General features: G+C 54.9%; 1 pseudogene; it reads right to left on the reverse strand.

Annotated features, from left to right (window-relative positions):
- Positions 1 to 803: 803 nt before the first annotated feature.
- Positions 804 to 6,653, reverse strand: LOC144124220 (uncharacterized; annotated as a pseudogene).
- Between the last annotated feature and the right edge of the window lie 352 nt (positions 6,654 to 7,005).

Raw genomic sequence — 7,005 nt, forward strand, 5'->3', positions numbered from 1 at the left:
TGCCAGCAACACTTCAGTTGTCCCTACATGCAGTCGAGCGATCCCTCTTGCGACGCAAATTTCACGGTCTGGCAGTAGACGTTGGTCGCCTTCGATGACACCTTCTACGTCAGCGGGTATTTCGGTTCCGACCGAAATAACAATGATGGACCGAGGCGGGATGCTCACTTGATCTTCGAGCACACTCAAGGCGTGGTGACTACGAGGGCTCTCCGGCGGTATCGCTTTATCTTCCGACAGCGTTATTGACTTCGACTTCAGGTCGATGATTGCGCCGTGTTGGTTCAGGAAGTTCATACTGAGAATGACGTCTCGTGAACACTGTTGGAGGATAACGAAGGTGGCAGGGTAAGTGCGGTCATGAATGGTTATTCTTGCCGTGCAGATACCAGTCAGCGTGATGAGGTGTCCTCCAGCGGTCCGAATTTGAGGGCCTTCCCATGCGGTCTTAACTTTCTTCAAATGGGCGGCGATGTGTCCACTCATTACGGAGTAATCAGCCCCTGTGTCCACTAAGGTGGTAACTGCGTGGCCGTCAAGAAGCACGTCGAGGTCGGTGGTTCTTTGTCTGGCGTTGCAGTTAGGTCTTGGCGCCGGATCGCGGCTGCGTCGTGTTGAACTGAAGTTGGAACGTCGCGTCGTCAAGTCGTCTTTCGTCGGTGTAGTCTCGGCTTCCTGACTTCGTCGGGACGGCTGCGTGTCGTTATTATGTCGTCGAGATGGTCTCTGCTTCACCTTCGTCGGTGGCGGAGGATCTTCGTCAGTTCGACGAACAGCAACCGCACCTCCATCGGTTGCTGCTTTTAGTTTTCCGGATATGGGCTCGCAGGGCGGCCCCGTGCTGGGCCAGTGTATGGACGGCGCTGCGGCGACAGGTAGCGGCCAGGTGACGGCGACCGGGACGGCCGTCGAGGGCTCCACTGAGTAGCGGCGAGGTAGTATACGATATCATGAGGGCGATCGCCTCCCCGAGGGCGTGGTGCGTCCACGGCGAACCCTCGCAATCCCAGGTCGCGGTATGGGCATCGGCGGTACACATGGCCGGCTTCCCCGCAGTGGTATCAGAGCGGACGGTGGCCAGGAGCGCGCCAAACGTCGGTCTTCCTCGGGTAGCTGCGCTGGTCGACGGGTGGGCGTGTTGGCGGCGGCGGCGGTGGTCGACGGAATTTTGGCGTTCCAGGGTCCTGGCGCGGTCGTGGAGGGGGACCTTGACGGCGGGCGACGGCGGCGTAGGTCATCGCTTCTGGCTGGGGCTGCGATGATTGTGGTTGTACCTCGGAAACTCCCAGCGATCGCTGGACTTCTTTGACAATTTAGCCGACTGAGGCCACTTGAGGTTGCGATGAAGGGAAGATCCTTTGAAGCTCCTCTCGTACGAGTGCCCTGATGGTCTCGCGCAGGTCGTCGGTGGCCAGCTACTGAACTCCGGCGTAGTTTGTCGAGTTCCTGCGGCGGTTGAATTGTCGGTTCCGCATTTCGAGTGTCTTCTCAATGCTGGTGGCCTCGCGAAGGATCTCTTCTACGGTCGTCGGTGGGCTTCGTATCATTGCGTCGAAAAGCTCCTCCTTTACACCACGCATCAGTAGGCGGAGTTTCTTCTCTTCGGACATTTCCTGGTCGGCGTGGCGGAACAGACGGCTCATTTATTCAGTGAAGATTGCGATCGTCTCATTCGGCAGCTGCGCTCTGGTCTCCAGTAGAGCTTGGGCTCGCTCTTTTCGCAGGACGCTTGTAAATGTTTGCAGGAAGCTGCTTCGGAACAGGTCCCACGTCGTCAAGGTGGCTTCTCGATTCTCGAACCACGTCCTGGCGGCGTCCTCCAATGCGAAATAGACATGTCGCAGCTTGTCGTCGCTTGCCCAGCTGTTAAACGTAGCGACCCTCTCATACGTTTCCAGCCAGGTTCCCGGGTCCTCAAATGTGGAACCGCGGAACGTCGGTGGTTCCCTGGGCTGCTGCAGCACGATGGGGGACGCTGGGGCAGCCACTGGGATTGCCTCGGCCACAATCTTCTTGGTTTTCGTAGGTAGAAGTCCGTGCTCCGGGGGCAGCTGTTGAAGACGGCGGCTTGCTCGATTGTCCGGGACTTCGTTGGTGTTCTCTTTGCGGTCCGGGCTTGAATCAAGGCTTGTCGGGGGCGTCCGGTACACGAACAAAAAAAAATAAGCACCTTCACCAGATGTCACGTGGTGGTGACGTTGAAGAACACAGTAGCAATACTGTTAATGACAAAATTAACTTTTATTGGACGATCCTGTGCCCATAAAAAGAAGCTACACTTACAGCACAACGGTATAAAGAGGATTTATTGGTACACCAGACCACATTTACATAAGAACACTGGCAGTCACGAACAGTACATAATGCAATTTCAAAAAGAAGCAAAATATGCGCAAACGAGTCACCAATATGCACAGATACAAACAGAAACGGAACAGGCCAACAATCTATATACAATGAATACCATGGCGCGGCATGTTCCCAAATTAAACATACATCTCAGTACGCGATGGTTTAAAAGAGGGGAAGATTGGGGTGGGGGGGGGTAAAGGGAGGGGGAAAGTTACCATGCGCGTACAACACTTGTTCCCAGATGTGTACATAACTGGGTAAGGGGATGATACCCGTTACAACAACCAACCCAGGGCAAACTTAGCGAGTATTGACTAGTATTGCATGATTGGGAGCACCACTTTGTTAGAATGTACAGAAATAAAGTGGGTCGACCAGCGCCGCAATAACAGCGCTTCGCCGCCCACTGTTAGTTCTTCCTCTAGAAATTGGTACAAAATGAGGCGCACCCTCCTCAACAGCGGAAACATGGCGCGTTGCCGTCTTCTGCGCACTTCGGCCAAGCCTCGCTGCTTCCAAAGCGCGTAAAAAACCACTGCTACCACAAGGTGCTCAAAGGATGAGCGCCTTCACGAGTTGCGCTGACGCGGGCGCACCCTAAACATCCTGTAGATCAGGAGCCACAAAGTACGCGCTACGACGCAGTCTTCCAGGGCGTGCCACTGTGTCTCAACAGCGCCGCAGTTGGTACAGCGCGCGTTTGGCACGATGCCCCATCTTTCGAGACGCTCTCTCGTCGGCAGTGCTTGCCAACGGCGACGCCATTCGAAGTCTTGTAATTCTTTTGGCAACAGGCTCGATGCAAAGGCCTGCCATTTTCTTGGAGAAGTTTTTTTCTGCCTGATCAATACTGAAATCCAAAACAGCAACCGCAGCACTAACGCGTGCCACTGGTGTTTCGCGTATATCCGTGTCCGGGAACTGGCTTAGCCAGAACCGGAAAAAGTCAGTTGCCACTTTGTAAATGGGCATAGGTTGCTCTGCTTGTGGCCCCGTGTGTCGCTGCGTTAGGAACAGTTGACTCCCAGTACCCAACCAATACAGGACTAGTGATCGACCTCTATACATTTGGGCCGCTAGTAGGTCGAGAACTGCTTTGGTGGCGAAAGCTCGCGCTGTTGCCTGCCAGGAGGGCAGGTTCAAACCTCCTCTATCGTGTTCCGCGGCCAACATTTGACGGGACACTGGGGCCGGCTTTCCGTTCCACGGGACTTGTCCTGCGAGCGAGTTCAGCTTCCCTGCCACGCGACGCGGCAGTGGAGCAACACGCGCAACGAAGCAAGCGTACGCAGCTGCGCACGTACGGAAGAAAAATGCCTTGGCGTTCAAAGTTAGTTCTAGGTGTGCAATCGAGTCTATGGCCCGTCGCGCTCGAGTGATAGCGTCGTCCCACGTTCTCGGTGACACACCTGCTGGCGTGAACACGATTCCTAAAACTCGCACACCATCGACGAACTGGATTCCACCGGGCAAGGGGTCCTGAAACGTGCCAAAGCCCAGGGCTTGGCTCTTTGTGGTGTTCAATTGCGCACCTGAGAGGGCTGCATACTCGTTGAAAACTTGCCAGAAAGCAAGGAAACTGTCCGCATCTCGCAAGAAAAGCGAGATGTCGTACGCCTAAGCAGACACAGAAACTCTTTCCTGCCCCGGAAGGAGAAAACCTCGGATAGCGGGGTGGTCTTCAACTGCACGGAGCAGAGGGTGCAGCGCGAGCACGAAGAGAGCGGGAGAGAGGGGACAACCTTGTCGAACTCCACGCGTCACACAAATTTCCCCGCTCAACGCCCCATTTAAAACCAGCTGACTAGACAGCCCCGAATATAGAGCACCTACTAAGATAGTAAATTTGTCCGCAAGGCCCAGACATGACAAGACTGTCACCAAGTAGTCATGCTCGACTCTATCGAAGGCTTTGCTTTGATCGAGGGAGATGAAACAACCGTTCAGTTTTTTTGCCTGAGCGTACGCAAAAAGGTCACGTGTGAGAGCCAGTGTAGTGAAGATTGACCTACCCAAGACTGGCGAGCTCTGGAGAGGGCTGACCACATCGCCTAAGCACGGCTTTAAGCGGTCTGTTAAAACCGTAGCGACAACTTTGTAGTCTGTGTTGATGAGCGTTATTGGCCTCCACGAACTGGGGTCTGAGAGGGGCTTATCTGGCTTGGGGATGAGAACCATGTGCCCCAATGAAAAGGACGACGGCTTCACACCCTCCAGAAGCACTGAATTCACTATGGCTGTCAAGTGCTCGCCGAGAATCTCGAAGAATGTCGAGTAGAACCCGGCAGGAATTCCGTATGGGCCGGGAGCTGCGGACGCCCTCATACGAGCTAGCGCCGCTCGCACTTCTTCCATACTGGCTGGGTCGCAGAGCTCTGCTTCATTTATTTCCGGGCACGTGTATCGCCCACACAAGTCCCGAGCCCTGCTCCTTAAATCCGCATTTCTGCTGGCGTGCTCAGAGGAGAACAACGAGGCGTAGTGGGCCGTGAACACTTGATCAATATCTGAATGGGCACTGGAGGGCCGGCCGTCTGGCAAGATCACGCCTTCAATTCATGAAATTCCTTTGTTGTCGTGTTCCCCCTCTCGGGCGCGACGGAGTTCTTCTGCCGCTACTCGAGGGGACGTTGTTGGGTCGGGCGAATTACTCGAGCTCCGAGCTAGGAGCCTGTAATATCACACGCACTGCGAATTAAGGTACTCGCTCATGAAGAGCGTCAGAGTGCCTCCGGCCTCAACGATGCGAATGCGCCGCAGCAAGTCGTTAAGTTCGGCAGTTATTCTAACGCGCCTGGCTTTGCCTTCCCTTAGTAGAATCTCACGCCAGCTGGTTTTTAGTTCGTCCCACTCGTCCGGAGTCAGGTCTTCGACCTTTGGGAGGGTCTCTGCTAGTGCTTGGCGAAGGGAGGCCAAACTAACATCATCGTGCAGAAGCGCGGGGTCCATTCTCATCCTACTCTGGTCGGCCGACCTTCCGGGCGATGCGTTCACGCGTACTGACACAAATGCGTGGTCGCTGATTCCCTGGACGCCTGGCGGCGGGCTTACAGTCTCGCATGCGCGGAGAAGTGGTACGAGGGCAGGAGGGAGATAAACTCGATCAAGACGGCTAGCAGAGCGGCCTCGCTTCCACGTGGCCACAAAGTCATCGTCATTAAGGGCAACCCACGCATCTGTTAGCTTAAAGCGTCTCACTAAACCCTCGAGTTCCCTGGCATTGTAGTTTGAGGAACCTTGGCCTGGGCCGCGTAGATCTCGCCAAAAATCTAGTACACAAAGTCGCCGATGAGCACACACTGCACGGTCTGGTCGATATAGGTATTAATTGTTTTAAAAAAATCGTTCGTCAGACTGCGTCTGGCCGGCGCGTATACGTTAATGAAACGAGTTTTCTGATTGTCCATGAATATATCAGTAAATATGGCGGGACCATCAAGACCGAAAGTGCAATGTGCGCTCGTCCTGTAGGCGTTTGTAATAAAAACCACACCAACCCCACATGGTTGAGAGGTGGTCAACGAAAAAAAAGCGTCGACATGGAATCGCCTACGAAATGCTGACACATCTGCTGGGGTACGAAAATTGCATTCTTGCAAGAAAAGTAAATCTGCGCCTACTGAGCGAGCGAGGTGCATAACTTCTAGCTGCTTGGCTAGAGCTCGAAAACCTCTGACATTGAAGGTAATAAAATTAATCTCAGCCATATTTTGCCAGAGGAACAAAACCATTAACACTTGGGAAATAGTACAACCAACAAAAGAGCAGCGTTGACCGACTCACAAGTCGTGTGGTGCGGCGGTGGTCGCAGAACGGGCGATGGACCTGGAAGCCTCGAGGATACTGCCATAGTAGGTAAGTCCCTGTAGACGCTATAGCACAGGCTACGTGGTTGTGGTCCGAGAAGAGTCTTTCCCTGACTGCCGAAAAAGGCGTCCGTGGCACGCATGGTTCGTGTGGAGCGCAGGGCGCTCTGGTTCATGGTGAACACACAACACATACCACTCACACCTGGGCTTGCCGCCACCAACAGTGCTTGCACCAACCGATGAACTTGTGGTGAAAACACATGCAGCAGGGACACATCGACACAGTCGTCTATGGCCCGCCGCGTGACACAGCACCGGCACCTTATCACGTCCATCGTCGAAGGCGCGTGGAATTTCTGCTGGTGTCGACGGGAGCAGGTCGCTATCGGCGCTGGCCGGGTGCGCGGCGCTAATTCGGCCGCCGCGATAAGGGCGGGGCCGAGGAAGGTAGGGCGGCCAAGGGGGCCGGGGAAATTCTTCGGTGTGAGCCATGGCCGCTAATCGTCGAAATCGGAGAAATCCACCTCCGCTCCATCCTCTGTCGTCTTTTTTACTTTTTTCTTTGGGGCAGCGGTAACTGTCGCAGAGGGACCGCTGTCCGACGAGGAGCGCTGACGCTTCGGTTCATCGGGCTCTTGCCCCTTATGAGACAGGCAGGCGCTAGTCTTTCGGGGGCTCGGGCGTTGCGTCTTTGGGACACTGGTGCTTACCTGAGCCAGGGCTTCGGGGCTAGCGCTCTGGGGCTCATTGGTTATTCTCGGTATGTCCGCTACCTCAGGAGCCTCCAACTCGGACTCCGTAGCGCTCTGCTGTCTCTCAGATGGAGTTGGCTGCGCGTGCAACA

The sequence above is a fragment of the Amblyomma americanum genome, chromosome 3 (genome assembly GCF_052857255.1).
Source record: "Amblyomma americanum isolate KBUSLIRL-KWMA chromosome 3, ASM5285725v1, whole genome shotgun sequence".
NCBI lineage: Eukaryota > Metazoa > Arthropoda > Arachnida > Ixodida > Ixodidae > Amblyomma > Amblyomma americanum.